At 43.3% G+C, this 17,189-nt stretch overlaps 1 protein-coding gene across 1 annotated transcript in view; it reads left to right on the top strand.

Annotated features, from left to right (window-relative positions):
- The window catches only part of LOC145347633 (dihydropyrimidine dehydrogenase [NADP(+)]-like), a 710,299-nt gene that overhangs the window by 409,958 nt on the left and 283,152 nt on the right, over positions 1 to 17,189 (top strand). The gene's annotated exons all lie outside the window — the stretch shown is intronic.

The following is a 17,189-nucleotide window of genomic DNA, read 5'->3' as shown; positions in this document are numbered from 1 at the left end:
GAATTAAGACTGTCTGTATCAATTGAAAGGAAGGCTAAGAATTTATTTCCGGATTAAATTACCTCCTGTAATTTAAGGGAAAGAAAGATTACAGATCACTTTGCTTTTATAGTAATGGAAAATGGAAGAGGATATGTATCAATGGAAATATCAAAACCATCTGAGTAAATTGAATGATGCATATTTAGATCAAATAAACTGTTTCGTGGTAACTGAATTCAAATCTTCCATCATTCTTCGAGCACAGATGGAAGGAGAAACAACTTGCACTTACATAAACCATTTGGAGGTTTTAATATACGCTAAAAAAATTGACCTTTGAGCATCCAAACATGAACATATAACATTTGTAGCATCATGTCTGGTGAATTATTGCATTTATTGTTTCATGAGCTCAGGACAAGTGGGGAGAAAACTGCATTTTGATATTCATACGTACAATTAGTTAGGGGAAGCAATAGCCAACTGGAATTATCATTAGACTGTAAAACTCAACTAATGTTCTGGGGACCCAGGTTTGAATCCTGCCATGGCAGATAGTGGAATTTGAATTTAATATAAAAAAAATCTGGAATTAAGGATCTGCTGACAACCATTGTTGGAAAAATCTATCTGGTTCACAAATGCCCTTTGGGGAAGAAAATCTGCCATCCTTACCTGGTCTGGCCTACATGAGACTCTAGAGCCACAATAATGAGAGTGACTCTCAACTGCTCTCTGAAATGGCCTAGCAAGCCATTCAGTTCAAGGCAACTAGGAAAGCTGGCCAGCCAGTGATGCCCTGTTCCATAAATGAATTTAAAAACTCAAGTTGCCATTATTTTTAGTGGTGGAATTGAGTACTAGAGTGAGGCATGCACCACCTTCAGAGATATGTCAGGACCAAGAGGGTGGCACGTTGGCACCGTGGTTAGCACTGCTGTCTTACAGCGTCAGGGACCCAGGTTCAATTCCGGCCTTGGGTGACTGCTTGTCTAGATTTTGTACATTCTCCCCATGTCTGCATGCGTTTGCTCCAGTTTCTTCCCACACTCTAAAGATGTGCAGGTTAGGTTGATTGGCCATGCTAAATTGCCCCTTAGTGTCCACGATTTGTACGTTAGGTGGTTTAGCCTTGGAAAACGTATGAAGTTACAGTGATAGGGAGAGAGCCTGGATAAGACACTCACTCTGTCAGAGAGTCAGTGCAGGCTCAATGGACCAAATGGTCCCTTTTGCACTGTCGGAATTCTAATCTGCTCTTCTATGATTGGAAACATCCATCTGCCCACCTCCGGATTTCAAAAACAGAGCAGAGATCTATATTCTATCAATGATTTTCTTACCAAATGTCTATTCAACTCTGTGATAAAGTAAGCAATACTATCAAATTAAATCAGCTTCTGGGACAGCCTTTCCCAAATACCGACCACCCTCTGTGTTATATAATGATGAGTTCAACCCGATCTTCCTTTATACTGTAGCTCTTGAAGCCTTGGGAAATAGTTTCTCGGGGTTCATCTTGCTGATATTCTTAAAGATCTTGAATACCTTGAGACCCCCTGTCAAGGGCAACTAGGGATGGGCAATACATGCTGGCCAGTCAACGATGCCCGAGTCCCACGAATGAATGAAAACATAATAATTTTCCCCTGTCCAAGGCCGAAATGTTTTTCAGCAAATACATAATGGAAGAAGCCAAATTCCACAAAACCAAATGCTTCAATGAAATAATAATATTCCATAAGCAGAGTTTCAATCCTTCAATAAGTTACACAAAACTTGGTCTTTCTGCCTGCAACCATCATCTTCATTGCAAAATATCTTATTATTTTATTTATGATTCCTTGTTTCAAACAGTTATCGGATACGATAATAACAAGGTAAAGCTGGAGGGAAAGTTTCCAATTTTCTTCCCGTACCGAGTGGTGCACCAAGGCAGACTTTCATCTGTTTCCACAGCTAGTTATTCCTGGAACAGGTCATTAACCTGTCGCCAGAGGCTTATAGCTTAAAGGCTGCCACTCCATATCAAGCCTGGCTGACCAGGAATCTTTCCCCCGCTCTTACTGCCTGCCGTTGGCACGTGGAAAGATTTTTGCAGATTGACAACTTCCTTGGACATCAAGTGCTGGGGTTGGACTCGAACCCAAAGCTTCTGGCTCGGAGGCAGGGATGCTACCCATTGCACCCACGAGACCACCCGAGAGAAAGTTAGTCATGTCAAATACCTGAATCCCCAAACAACAGAAACTTAGATTGATACAGTGCTTAATTTTAATAAAACATTCCAAGGCATTTTGCAGAACATTATCAGGAAAAGGAATGATGTGACGATCATAGAATTGTGGAATCTTCAGTGCAGAAGGAGGCCATTTGGCCCATTGAGCTTACACTGACAACAAACCCACCCAAGTCCTATCCCTGCTACCCCAAAAATTTACCCTCCAAATCCCCCTGACACCAAAGGGCAATTCACCATGGCCAATCAACCTAACCCACACATCTTTGGACTATGGGAGGAAATGCGGAGAAAACCCACACAGACACGGGAAGAAATGCGGAGAAAACCCACACAGACACAGGGAGACCATGCAGTTTTCACACAGATAGTGAATCAAGGCCGGAATTATAACCCAGGTTCCTAGAGCTGTGAGGCAGCAGTGCTAACCACTGTGCCACTGTTGCCAGCATTGGACTGGGGTGGGCACAGTAAGAAGTCTCACAAAACCAGTTTAAAGTCCAATAGGTTTATTTGGAATCGAGAGCTTTTGCAGCACTGCTCCTTCATCAGGTGAGTGGCCACAACCTTTCGGTTGTTGCGAGAAAAAGCCACTCAAAGATATTGGGACCCGGTGACGAACAGAGGTAGATTTTAAAGAGTGACTTGAAGGAGAAAAGGTGAAGAGATTTAGCCAGCAGCAGGGGAACAAAGGAAATCAGGGAACGAGGCATGGGTAAATTGTTCTGGCCTGCCAACAATTAAGTGATGTACTTTCAACAGTTACAGAGGCAGCATGCCTCACAGTGCCAGGGACCCTGGTTCAATTCCCAGCTTGGGTCACTGTCTGTGTGGAGTCTGCACATTCTCCCCATGTCTGCGTGGGTTTCCTCCGGGTGCTCCGGTTTCCTCCCACAGTCTGAAAGACATGCTGGTTAGGTTGATTGGCCTTGCTGAATTCTCCCTCTGTGTACAGGCATCAAAAGGTGGCGACTAGGGAATTTTCACAGTAACTTCATTGCAGCGTTAACGTTAGCCTTCTTGTGACACCAAAAAATAAACTTAAAACTTGTTCTGCAGTACAGTCTAGCACATCAGACTTGCACATACAAGTTACAGCGTTCTTGATAGAAAACTCTCTTGGGATGAGGGGAGTTTCACAGAAATAAGCAGCGTTTGACACTTCTTCAGCATCTTGTGATTTTGTCATAAACTTTGAGATTTTTCCATATGTGTGCACTATTCTGATGTTAGCATTGATTTTGTATGTCTAACATTGTGAATATCCTAAGGCACTTACTTGAGTACATTTCTTCGCTGAACCTCAATAGTAGAGTTGGAGGGAAAAACAAAACTTAAGATGAGAGGTATGAAGGTTGGCTAGCGACGATGAGAGTACTGCCAAAATAACAAGGAGAAAAATTGCATCTTTGTGAATATGGACCAGAATTTTCTGACTTCTCAGAATCTTCCAGTCCCGCTGACGGCAATCCCCTGCTGTGGTTTCCTGGTTGCGGACGGAGCAAACAGCGGGAAAGCCTATTTACAGTGGCTGGTCCTGACGATCCCACCATCGGTCAATGGCAAGCCACCTCCACTGCCCCAAAATGCCCTGCAGGGTATCCTGCCCCCAATCTGGGGCATTAGAAACTAAGAGTAGGCCATCTCGAGCCTGTTCTGCCACTCGTTATAATCATGGCTATCACCAAATTCAATATCCTGATCCCCCCCCCTTTCCCCATCTCCCTTGATCCCTTTAGCCCCAAGAGCTATATCTTCTTGAAATCACACAATGTGGATTGTGACACGATAGGACAAGCATCCACTTTACACTGACTAGCGTAGGATGTTGCATCCACGTGTTTTCTTTAATACGTACTACCCATCAAAGTAAAACTCTATTATCTGCAGGCATCCTTTCTGTTATTTTAACAGTTGGAACAGCTGAAGTCATTTCAACCAAAGAAAGGGCACCAGATGTTTTGATGGGTTGTCTTGAATGAAGTGAGTCCATCATTGTAATTGTCATCCTTAATGGGACTACAAATGAACCATTAAGAGAGGCCAAGAACTTCACACAAGAACTTGAATGAAGGGATCAAAAGACACAAAAGTCAATTCAGTTGATAATTTTTTTAAAATTTTTTAATTTGAACATTCAGAATTTTGGTTACCGAGTGAAGAAATGGCAGGAGAGAGAAACAGTTTTGTGGGGATGTATCGGCCAGGTTGGGTTTAGAGTTAATATTTTTGTTAAGAGCTGTGATGCTGTGAGTGGAATTTGGATTGTGCACTCTCAGATGTGCAGTCAACCTGATTTCCCAGGATGCATCAGCGGTCTTCAAGTCAGCGACTTCAGATACCTTTCCTAACCATTCCCAGGAAAAACTGTCAGAAGCTTCTGAATATTATTTGTAGAGTCAGAGGCAAACGTCAAAAGTTTTACTGAGGTAAAATTCATAGATTGAACAGTTTTCTTTCAGAAGCAACTGGTCTGTGCGAGGGAGAAAGAGATGACTTTGGATGAACATCTTTCTTGCTTACCCTTCGTGAGCGAGACAGAGACTGCAATCAGAGAGAGAATGCACTGAGAGTGATAAAGAGATGTGTTGAAGGAACAAATTAGTGTCATTCATCATGTAAATCATTTCAGTTTTTCAAAAAATAACATTTATTGAATTGAGAAAGCCAGTTAATTACCTCGCCCGTATTTTGTTATCTTAGAATGAGTCAAATCAATCTTTTTAAGTTTATTTATTAGTGTCACAAGTAGGCTTATATTAACGCTGCATTGAAGTTACTGTGAAAATCCCCTAATCACTACACTCCGGTGCCTGTTTGGGTGCACTGAGGGAGAATTTAGGGTGGCCAGTGCACCCAACCAGCATGTCTTTTGGACTGTGGGAGAAAATTGATGCAGACATGGGGAGAATGTGCAGACTCCGCACAGACAGTCACCCAAGCCAGGAATCGAACCTGTGTCCCTGGTGCTGTAAGGCAGCAGTGCTAACCACTGTGCCAACATGTCACCACTTATGAGACAGAGGAAATGGAGAGGAAGGAAAGCTAGGAATTTATTTCCTTATTGCAGTGCAATTGTGAAAATGTATTGAATTTTGAAAGCAAACAAAGCTGAGTAGAACAGGTGGGAATGTGACATGGGAAGGGGAGGGAAGAGAAACTGGTTAAGAGTAAGGGGACATAGAATCATTGGATCCCTACAGTGCCGAAGGAGACCATTCGGCCCATCAAGTCTGCACTGACTCTCTGACAGACCATCCCACCAAGACCAATCCCTGTAACCCCACGTATTTTCCCTGCTAATCCTCCTCACCTACACATCTTGGGACACTAAGGGGCAATTTAGCATGGCCAATCAACCTAACCTGCATATCTTTGGACTCTGGGAGGGATTGTTCTGTTCTTCACAGAAGAGTTAGTGTTCTTGTCTAACTCTCCATCCTGATGCTTGTCCCTGTTTCATCTATTGTTCCAACGCCTGAGCCCCAAAGCAAACTTTCACCGCCCGTCTCTGCTACACGTGAATAACAGTATGGCCCAGATTTCCATTATCGAGCAGGGAAGGAATTTTCCCAACTTGTCAGATCCGCCTTAGTTTAAAGGGCCCCATTACCCTCAAATTTCCCTCCAGGGATTCAAGTAGGCATTGAAACAGGAGCCAGTGACCACAGAAACAGATCGCAGGTGGCCACGGTAGCATGCCTGTCTTGGTTCTTTGGGATATTGTCCCAGTTGTTTTAGAAACTGTCAGAACCTCTGTCCCTCTACACTCCTCTCACCCACTCCCCTTGCCCCCTCCATGACAACTCCTGCACTGTGTATTCTACCTCATACCCCATGCCAACTCTGTAGTCACTCACCCAATATCCAAAATGGGCAGACCTCTGGGGCCATGTAGTGATGAAAATAAGTTAACAATCTAACCTCGCACATATGCACTTGATACTGAAAGAAAACATTCTCATTCATGATTCAAAGATTTTAACTCCTCTGAAGTATTCATTCTGTAGTAAAAGCAAACAAACTTGTGTCCAATGCCCACATCAAAGATAGCTAATCCATTAATAGCCTCTTGAAACCATCAATCAGTGAACATCCTCCCACTGCAAAGGTGATAGCTATTCAAATTCAGCCAAGCATTCATAATGATTTCAGTTTATGAAAACTCTGTTAAAACTGCAGGCACAGAGGGTAATGTTTTTTGCTAACCTATACCAAATAGCCTGTCAATCAAGGTAGTGCGACAAATGGATCTTTCAAAATTCTGACAGAGTCAGCCCTTTGCTTTGTTTTCAAAGAACTGGAGCTGGAAATAACTTAAAATCTTCCCTGCTGCCATTAGACTTTTGAATGGACCTATCTTGATTTTTCTCTTCACCCTAACTATGACTGTAACACTACAATCTTCATCCTCGCCTTTCCATCTCTCCTGTTTACCCTATGAATGGTATGCTTTGTCTGTATAGCATAAGAAACAAATACTTTTTACTGTATCCCAATACATGTGACAATAATAAGTCAAATCAAATCAAGGTCATGGCAGCTAAGGAGTCTTAATCTGCCCTTCAAGAGTGTTTACATGTAGTCCATAAATTGTTGACTCTCACACTGTGGGTTAAAGTTTTTGGAACAGCGAAAATTGGGCTAATTTGAACGCAGTACTAATTTCAAGTGGCCTTGCTAAGTTCAGGTTTCCCATTTGTGCAATTAATACCATGCCCCTTCACCCCGCCTCCCCCCACTATTTAGAACATAGAATCCTGTAGTGCAGAAACAGGCCCTTCGGCACATCAAGACTCTACCAACCACAATCCCACCCAGGCCCTATCCCCATATTCCTACACATTTACCCACTAATCCCTCTAACCTACACATTCCAGGACACTTAGGGGCAATTTTAGCATGGCCAATCACCCTAACCTGCGCATCTTTGGACTGTGGGAGGAAACCGGAGCACCCGGAGGAAACCCACGCAGACACGAGGAGAACGTGCAAGCTCCACACAGACAGTGACCCAAGCCGGGAATCAAACCCAGGACCCTGGAGCTGTGAAGCAGCAGTGCTAACCACTGTGCTACCGTGCCGCCCCTGTCATTTACCTGTCTGACTCCAGAAAAATCCAGCTCTATGACTTTATTCCACCCCCCACCACCATTCCTCTCCCTGCTGTTGTGTTCACACTGAGAAAAGATCACAAGCTGTGTTCTTGGGCCCCAGCCCAGGACCTGCCTTCCAGTCCCTGCAAATGTTTCCGAGCGTTTCACAGAGCTGCCACTTTCTAGAATGTGAAGCCAACTCGCTAGTGATGACCAAGAACTTGGCTGGAGGTCCTTCCTCGCAAAAGTGGATTCCCACTAATTGTTTTTCTGGCACATTGCCTTCCATTGCAGTCATAGCTCATTAAGCATTTTAAATAAGTAGAACAGGTTTCTTAACTTAATGTCAGGAGAGCGATCATAGGAAACAGGCTCCAAGTTCCTTCTCTCTCTCCCTCCCCCTAACCGATACGTCTTGGGACCAAAGGTTTTTTCAGATCGCAGGTTCCTGGAATATTACCACATCCTAGTTTCAGATGGTATCTTCCTTCCCCAGTACATCTGTGTGACTACCGGTCTTTGCTTGCCTACTTTCCACCTATCCTACCCTTATCCACTCTTGTAAGCCCTTCCACCCAATTCTCATTGCTCCAAAGTCCATAACACGACTGTGGTCTCAGACACGACAATCCCATTTCCCCGGATCCCAAAGATCTTGCTTCTAATGTATACCAACTCTCCCCCAGTGAGCTTACAACCTGTGAGCCTTATTGCAGTGTTTTCTTTTTAACTCTCTTCATTCTCATTACCACTTTGGCAGGGGCCATTTTCCACCAAACTGGCGACCCCTGTATACCTCGCATTTCTTTGGATGTACCAGACTTCATTCATAGTTTCTCAGCTAGGCAAATGTCCCATGCCCTAATGACATTATTTAGCCTTGTGTTGGGTTGCCAGAGATTCATAAGACCGTAAACTATTGGAGCAGAATTTGGCCATTCGGCCCATCGAGTCTGCGCTGACAGCAATCCCACCTAGGTCCCATCTCCGCAGCCCCGCGTATTTACACTGCTAATCCCTTTAACCTACTCATCTTGGGATACTAAGGTGCAATTTAGCATGGCCAATGCACCTAACCCACACATCTTTGCACTGTGGGAGGGAACCAGAACAAACCCACGCAGAGACAGGGAGAACGTGCAAACTCTATACAGACAGTGACCCAAGCCGGGAATCGAACCCGGGTCCGTGAAGGTGTAAGGCAAAAGTGCTAACCGCTGTGCCACCGTGCCGCCCAATTATCCCTTGCCAATCAAGGACCCATCTATCTCTGTCTTAAGTACACTCAATGACCTATCGTCCAGAGCCTTTTGTGGCAATGAATTTCATAGATTCGCCACCCTCACCGTCTGGTTAAAGAAGTTCCTCCTCATCTCAGTCCAAAAGGTCGTCACTTTACTCTGAAGCTGTGCGCTCGGATTCTAGTCTAGATTCAGTTCCTGAAGCCAATTAGAAATTCTCAGTGTTGGTATGTCCTGCTTTAATTGAGTTGCGGCCTTTTTTGGAGTGAGTTTTTCTCAGCTCCTGGAGTCGTGCCCAGTTGCCAGAGGATGCCTGGAGTAGTCGGGGCCAATGTACATAAACGCCATTCACTCTGTGGGGGACATTTCAGACGGCGATTCAATGAAAGGAGATTAGAGAGTGTGACATAATTGAACCAGGGCACCACATGTAATTCAGTTTTCATTTTAAAATCATTTACTTGATCCCTTATTTTTTGATAATACTTGGAGTTTATATTATTAATATAGTTTCACTGGAAATAATCCAATTAGTGTGTGCAAATATTGGCTTTCAGCATTATCCATGTCTTTCTCTTTCTTACTGTCTCTGAGGTGTTTCCAATTAGAAGTTGTCAGCCTTGAAAATTGATGTTATACGCATAAAGAAAATCACTCAACCTTTTTTCTCGCCCTACTTCTCTCCCTTGCCACCTTCCCCACCCCCATCACCTAACTCCCCACCCTCATCCCCACCTCGCTTAGCTTTCCATCTGCTGGTTAAAATCTACAAGTTGATTTCCTGGGACATTATCCGTGTGGGCCCAGGTTTTCCAGCCCCGTGCCGGGGGTGCCGAGTCAGGAGAATTTCCAGCTTTGCAAACGTCAGATTTGCATTTGGTGGTGGCTCCCTAGGGAGACAAGCTGGGCAACAAGTGTGGAGGCTGCTGGTTGTGAAGGCCAGCAGCTGCACAGAAAGCCAGCCTCCGTGTTTTGGCACAGTGTTGAAGTCTAATGAGAAAATAGAAAAGCATAAAACAGCAGTCGCACTCCTTCACAGTCCCAAACTCTCCAAGTCCCAGCCACATCAGCCCATGTCACCCCATGCCCTCTGTCCATCAACCCCTCCATGGCTTTCAAATACATATATACGAACAATGAATTAGGAGCAGGAGTTGGGTTGGCAAGATGTAACGAGTAAAGAGCTACACAGATCAGTGCTGGGGCCTCAAGTGTTGACAATCTATGTTAATGACTTGGATCAAAGGATCGAACGTATGGTTGCTAAATTCGCTGATGACACAAACATAGGAAGGAAAGCAAGTTGTGAAGAGGACACAAGGAGTCTGCAAAGGGATGTGGATAAGTTAAGTGAGTGGGAGAAAAATTGGCAGATGGAGCATAATGTGGTAAAATATGAACTTGTTAACTTTGACAGGAAGAATGAAAGAATTACGTAATATACAAATGTAGAGAGGTTGCAAAAATAATGAAACACAGAGCGATGTGTGTTCCCAATACATGAATCACAAGAAGTTAATGTACAGGTACAGGTTAAGAAAGCAAATGGAATTATGTTGTTTATTGCAAAGGGAATGGGATATAAAAGTTGGGATGTTTTGGTACAGATGTACAGGGTATCCTTGAGGTCACATCTCGAATACTATGTACAGTTTTGGTCTCCTGATTTTAGAAAGGAGATAATTGCTTGAGAAGCAGTTCAGCGAATGTTCACTCGACTGATTCCTGGAACGAGTGGGTTACCACATGAGGAAACGTTAGGCAGGTTCAGCCTTCATCTGTTGGAGTTCAGAAGAATGAGAGGTGATCTTATTGCAATGTATAAGATCCTGAGGGGCTTGACTGGATGGATGCAGAAAGTATGCTTCCCCTAGTGGGGCAGAATTTTCCAGTCCGGTCCGCCACGGGAATCGCAGTGGGCTGGACGTGGGCAATGCAAAGGTCCTTTCATCTTTGGTGGGATTTTCCAGTTTGGGGTGAGCGTGGCCAGAAAATCTTGCCTTAGAACTTTTTAAAAATTAATTCATGGGATGTGAGTATCTTGGCCAGTATTTATTGCCTATCCCTAATTGACCTTCTGAAGATGGTGGTGATGAACCACCTGTCCTCATTGCTGTCCATGTGATGTAGGTATACCTACGGTACTGTTCGGGAGAGCCAGAAAACACAGTTTAAAATGAGCGGATCTCCTGTTTAATATGAAGATAAAGAGAAATTATTTTTCTCTCAAAGTCATGACCTGTGTGAACCTCTCTTCCTCAGAGAATTGTGGAGTCAGGGTTATTTAATATTTTTAATGCTGAATGAGATAGATTTATGATTGATGACAGGGTCAAAGGGTCATAGAGGGTAGGAAAGAGGCTAGAGTTCAGGTCACAGTCAGATCAGCCATGATCTTACTGAATGGCAGGGCAAGTTCAATGGCCTAATTCAGTTACTTATATATTTGTATGTTTGTGAAGGATGTGGCAGCACTACTGGAACCAATGGGATGGGCAAATAAAGAACAAAGAAAATTATAGCACAGGCGTAATAAATCCACAGAGGAGAAGGTACTACCACCAAAAGTTCCTCTATTTGCAAACATACCATACAACAGAGTGCTCTCTGTGTGCTCCCTGCTTCAGCTGGCAGAGAGGATGACGCACCTGCTTTAAATAGGGAACATGAGGCTCCCTATTTGAGCTATCAGTCAGGGAGTTCATACTCTAGAGGTCAATTTGCCTGACTGAAGTCATCACAACAGGACCAGGCCCTCCAAGCCTGCACCAATTGTGCTGCCCTTCTAAACTAAAACCTCCTACCCTTCTGAGGGCCAAATCCCTCTATTCCCATCCTATTTATGTATTTGTCAAGATGCCCCTTAAAAGTCACTATCATATCTGCTTCCACTATCTTCCTTGGCAGCGAGTTCCAGGTACTCCAGTCTTGGGGGTGAGCATGGCCAGAACATCCTGCCGTAGAACTTCTTAAAAATTTCATTCATGGGATGTGAGTACTGTTGGCTAGGCCAGCACTGAGTGCCCATCCCTAACTGGCCTTTTGAAGGTGATGGTGAACTACCTTCTTAAATCGTGAATGAGGCAGATGGGCAGAGAAGATGCATTGAGAAGAGGAGGAAGAATGGTCAGGGGAGTGAGGGGAAAGGGCAAAAGAGATGGAGAAACAGGGAGATAACAAAAAGAGGGGAATCAGCCAAAACAAATTGAAATAACTGATTAAAAAGAAAATGGGTTATTCATCAAAGCAACCTCACAGGTAATGTGGAGAAACAGCAAGAAATGATGAAATTAAAGAAAGTTGAAAGTGGGGATTAAAAAATGAAATAAATTGGGGAGAAAGTTAGCAATAAATATGGCGCTAATAGATTGAAAGGGACTTCATGCATTGGCAGTATTAATTAAATAAACATCCATGCTTCTGTCAACAAAATTAATTAAAGATAAGAGGTTCTCTGGGGGAAATTAATTAAAGATCGGACCTTCTCGGGGGAACTTAATTAATTAAAATAGGAGATTCTCTGGGGAAAATTAATTAAAAATCGGGTCTTCACCAGGGATAGTTGAATACAAGCTTGTCGATCAGCTCATTGGCAAGCCTGGAGAAAGGAGGCTTTTTCCTCCGAGTATGGAAGATTGGCCAAGAATAATGCTTCACGTGTAATGCAAGACTAGCAAGGCATGTGGGTGTAATGACTTCAATCAGACCATTGGGTTTGGCCTTTTGGAATATGAACTCCCTGATTAAGGAGTCAATTGATGGGTCAGTCAGGGAATCTTTTCCTTGTATTTAACCGGGACTGTCAGTTCCTCTGGCACTCCCAAAGGTAATCTGCTGATTGGTAGCACTTTGTGTATTGCTGTTAGAATTGTAATTAAAGAGATTTTGGTGAAGGGACTTCTACCTCTGAAGACCTATTACAGTGGGTGGGCAAGAGAGTTGATATTGATTTTTCATTTGATTTGATTTGACTTATTATTGTTACATGTCTTGGGATACAGTGAAAAATAATGTTTTTTCCGCGTTATGCAGACAACGCATACCATTCATAGAATACATAGGGGAGGAGGAGATGGTGCAGAATGTAGTGGTACAGTCATAGTTAGGGTGTAGAGAAAAATCAACTTAATGCAAGGTACGTCCATTCAAAAGTCTGATGGCAGCAGGGAAGAAGCTGTTTTTGAGTCAGTTAGTATGTGACCTTTTTCCCGATGGATGAAGGTGGAGGAGAGCATGTACAAGCTGCACTGGGTCGTTGGTTATGCTTTTCCGTGGCAGTGGGAAATGTAGATGGAGCCAATGGATGGAAGGCTGGTTTGAGGCATGGTCTACATGATTCATCAGCAAAGGGAACTCACCATTCTACCCTGGCAAACAAAATGGCTCAGTCACCAAATAGCCAGTTCACAATCTGGGGAGCAACAGCAGCAGCAACAACAACACTGCTACTACATAGGAGTGGGCGGTGAGTAAGAAGCTGAATCCAATGCAATTCAGCAAACAGCAGGATCCAGGACAACACAAAAAACACTGATTTCACAACTCCCTAAGGCAAAATGCTGTTGACTTTTATGCGCACATGCTGTGGCAAATTTGAAGTGCCATCGTTAAAACTGGCAAAACAACAACCTGAATTTATAATAAAAACAGAAAGTGCTAGAAAGACTCAACAGGACTGGCAGTATCTGTGGAGGCAGAAACAGAGTGAACATTTGGCTGGAATACTCGGGCCATTCACATTGGCAGGATTCTCCGGTTTGGCACCGGTGAAAGGAGATTTGGCTGAGCGCCAAATTCCCTGTCCTTGCCTGCAGCAGCGGCGGGCCGTGAAAGGCTGGAATAAGACTCTTCTTCGCAGCTGACCCAGTGACTGATCCATGCGAATATGTTACCCTCTACACTATCCACTTTTATTCTGCAAAGTAACCTCCAATGTGGTAACTTCTGAAAGCCCAAGTGCATCACATTTGCAGGTCCCCCTTTACCTGATTTTTTTGGTGTTTCCTCGAAAAACTCTTAATAAATCTGTCAAGCAGTATTTTCCTTTCATAATATCATGTTGACTCCATCTGATTTTATTGTAGAACATAGAACCCTACAGTGCAGAAAGAGGCCCTTTGGCCCATTAAGTCTGCACCGACCACAATCCCACCCAGGCCCTACCCCCATATCCCTACGCATTTACTCACTAATCCCTCTAACCTACACATCTCAGGACACTAAGGGGCAATTTTAGCATGGCCAATCAACCTAACTGGCACATCTTTGGACTTTATGATTTTCTAAATGTCCTGCTATTGTCTCCTAAATAATAGATTCTCGCATTTTCCTGAAGATAGACAGATGTTCGCCTAAATGACCTATAGGCTGGAATTTTCCAGGTCTTCCGGCCAATGGGGTCTTCCAGTCCCTTGATGTGGCCCTCCTGGTAGATTCCTTGGCAGAGCAGGATGCAATCCACGGGAAAAGCTGTTGTCATCAGAGGGACCGGAGTGTCCAACTCCTGGTGAATTGAAGGCCACCTCTGCCACTGCAAAATATATGGGAGTAGGTGCTGCCGAAAATCCTGCCCATTGTTTTCTGTTTCCTGTCTTTCGCGTTTTTTGAATGGAGGTGTGACATTTGCCAATCTGCTGGGAACTTTACAGAATGTAGGGAGCTTTGAAAGATCGCAGAATTATTACGGTGCAGAAGGAGGCAATTTGGCCCATCATGTCTACATCAGCTCTCAGAACAAGTATCATTCCCCTGCCTTTTCCCCATAATCCTACACATTGTTTCATTTTAAATAATTATCTAATGAATGTCTCAGTGGAACAATTAAGCATAGCCAATCCACCGAAGCTTGCCAACTTGAAAATGGCCCATTTATTCCTACTCTCTGCTGCCTATTAGCTAACCAATTCTCTACCAGTGCGAATCTGAATATGTTACCATCTACATGTTTCTCTGGACTGCCTCTAATGCCATTATATCTTCCCTTAGATAAGGGGACCAAAACTGTTCACAGTATTCCAGGTTTAATGTATAGTTTTTAGCAAGACTTCCCTATTTTCGTGCTCCATTTCCTTTGAAATAAAAGCCACCATTCCATTTGGCTTCCTTATTTCCTACTGAACTTGCATGCTAGCTTTTTGTGGTTTATGCACTTGGGCCCCCAAATCTTTCTTGAGCTGCAGCTTTCTTGTACGGTCTTTTACCATTTAAATAAAATTCAGCTTCTTTATTCTTCCTACAACAGAACATAGAACAGTACAGCACAGGAACAGGCCCTTCGGCCCACGATGTTATGTGGAATATAAAGCAAAATTAAACTAATATCTTCTGCCTGCCTTTGGTCCATATCCCTCTATTCCTTGCACATTAATGTGCGTATCTAAAAATCCACCCCCCCCCCCCCTCACCGGCAGTGCATTCCAGACACTTACCACTCTGTGTAAAAAAAAAACTTGCCCCTCAAGTCTCCTTTGAACTTTCCCCCACTCACTTTAAATTTTCACCCCCTATATTAGACATTTCAACTCTGGGGAAAAAGTTCTGTCAACCCGTTCTATGCCTCTCATAATTTGATAGACTTCTATCAGGTATCTCAGCCTCTGCCACTCCAGAGAAAACAACCCTCATTTGTCCACCTCTTCTTATAGCTCATACTTGCTAATCCAGGCTGCTTCCTGGTAAACCTCATCTGCACCCTCTCCATAGCTTCCACATCCTTCCTGTAATGTGGCGACCTGATTTGAATGCAATGCTCTAAGTGCGGCCTAACCAAAGTTTTATAAAGTTGCAACATGACACCCTGCCACTTGTACTCAATCCCCCAACTAATAAAGGCAGGCATGCCATATGCCTTCTTTACCACCCTATCTAGTTGTGTGGCCAGTTTCAGGAAGCTATGGACTTGAAGCCCAAGATCCCTCGGTACATCTGCGCTGTTCATGGTGCTGCCATTAACGATTTTTACGATCCTCCGTACCTTTTACCTCTCGATTTTCAACTATTTTTGGTTTGTGTTTTGTGTCTTCCACAGTAAGATGGACACAAAAAAATCTGTTCAACACTTGTGCCATCTCCTGTTTCCAATTAATAGTTTGATTTGATTTATTATTGTTACATGTATCAGTATATAGTGAAAAGTATTGTTTTTTTCACAATAAAGACAAAGCATACCATTCATAAAGTATATAGGGGAGAAGGAAAGGAGGGGGTGCAGAATGTAGTTAAACAGTCAAAGCTAGGATATAGAGAAAGATCAACTTCATATGAGGTAGGTCCATTCAAAAGTCTGATAGCAGCAGAGCAAAGGTTGTTCTTGAGTCGCTTGATACATGACCTCAGACTTTTGTATCTTTTTCCCGATGGAAGAGAGAATCCCCTGGGTGCACAGGATTCCTGATTTTGCTGGCTACTTTTCTGAGGCAGTGTAAAGTGTAGACTGAGTCAATGGATGGGAAACTGGTTTGCATGATGGACTAGGCTATGCTCACAACCCTTTGGAGTTTCTTGCGGTCTTGGTCAGAGCAGGAGCCATACCAAGCTACGATGCATCCAGAAAGGATGCTTTCTATGGTGCATCTGTAAAAGTTGGTGAGAGTCGTAGTGGACATGCCAAATGTCCTTAGCCTCCTGAGAACATAGATGATTATCCAGTCTCGCCCTCTGAGGAACTAACACTCTCATTAGTTAAACTTTTCATTTATAAATAGTTATGTTAAGAAAACAAATTATTTAGTAGTGTCACCAGTCAACTTACATTAACACTGCAATGAAGTTACTGTGAAAATCCCGTATACTTATACAAAATACTCGTACAAACTCTATTTTTATATTTTTTGGTCGATTTCTCTCATTCTCCTATTTTTTCAATTTGACACTCTCCTTAACCATGGATGGTGCATCTTTCTCAGAATTTTTCCTTCCTAATGGAACATATTTTTGCCGAGAATTATGAAATATCTTCTTAATTACTTGCCATTGTTCATCCTACCTTTTATTCTGTTTTCCAAGTTCACTTCAGCCAACTCTTTCTTCATGCCCTTGTAATTACCTTTATTTAAGTTTAAGATACTAGCCTCACACCCACATTTGTCACCCTCAAACTGATCGTAAAATGCAGCCATGGTATGAATACTGTTGTCCAGAGGCTTCTTTACCATGAAGTTATTAATTAATTGAAAAGACACTCTGCAGAATACACTGCACAAATGAACTACGTAGTGCATGAATTTCAGTGCCAGCGCGATGCCAGGTTGGCCAACACATCAACAGCCATTTGCAACAGGAAGAAGACTGACCATGCGTAACCAGCTCATGCTTGCAAAACTCAGAACACAGTGTTTAACATTAGATACAATGTCATGATTGGACAGCACTTACTGAACAATTCACAGGCGGCACAGTAGCACAGTGGTTAGCACTGCTGCTTCACAGCTCCAGGGGCCTGGGTTCGATTCCTGGCTTGGGTCACTATCTGTGTAGAGTTTGCACATTCTCCTTGTGTCTGCATGGGTTTCCTCCAGGTGCTCCAGTTTCCTCCCACAGTCCAAATATGTGTGGGTTAGGTTGATTGGCCATGCTTAAATTGCCCCTTAGTGTCCTGAGATGTGTAGGTTAGAGGAATTAGTGAATAAAATA

Source organism: Carcharhinus amblyrhynchos, chromosome 9, assembly GCF_965287045.1.
Source record: "Carcharhinus amblyrhynchos chromosome 9, sCarAmb.v2.hapA, whole genome shotgun sequence".
Lineage (NCBI taxonomy): Eukaryota > Metazoa > Chordata > Chondrichthyes > Carcharhiniformes > Carcharhinidae > Carcharhinus > Carcharhinus amblyrhynchos.
This window is presented reverse-complemented; position numbering and strand designations above follow the sequence as displayed.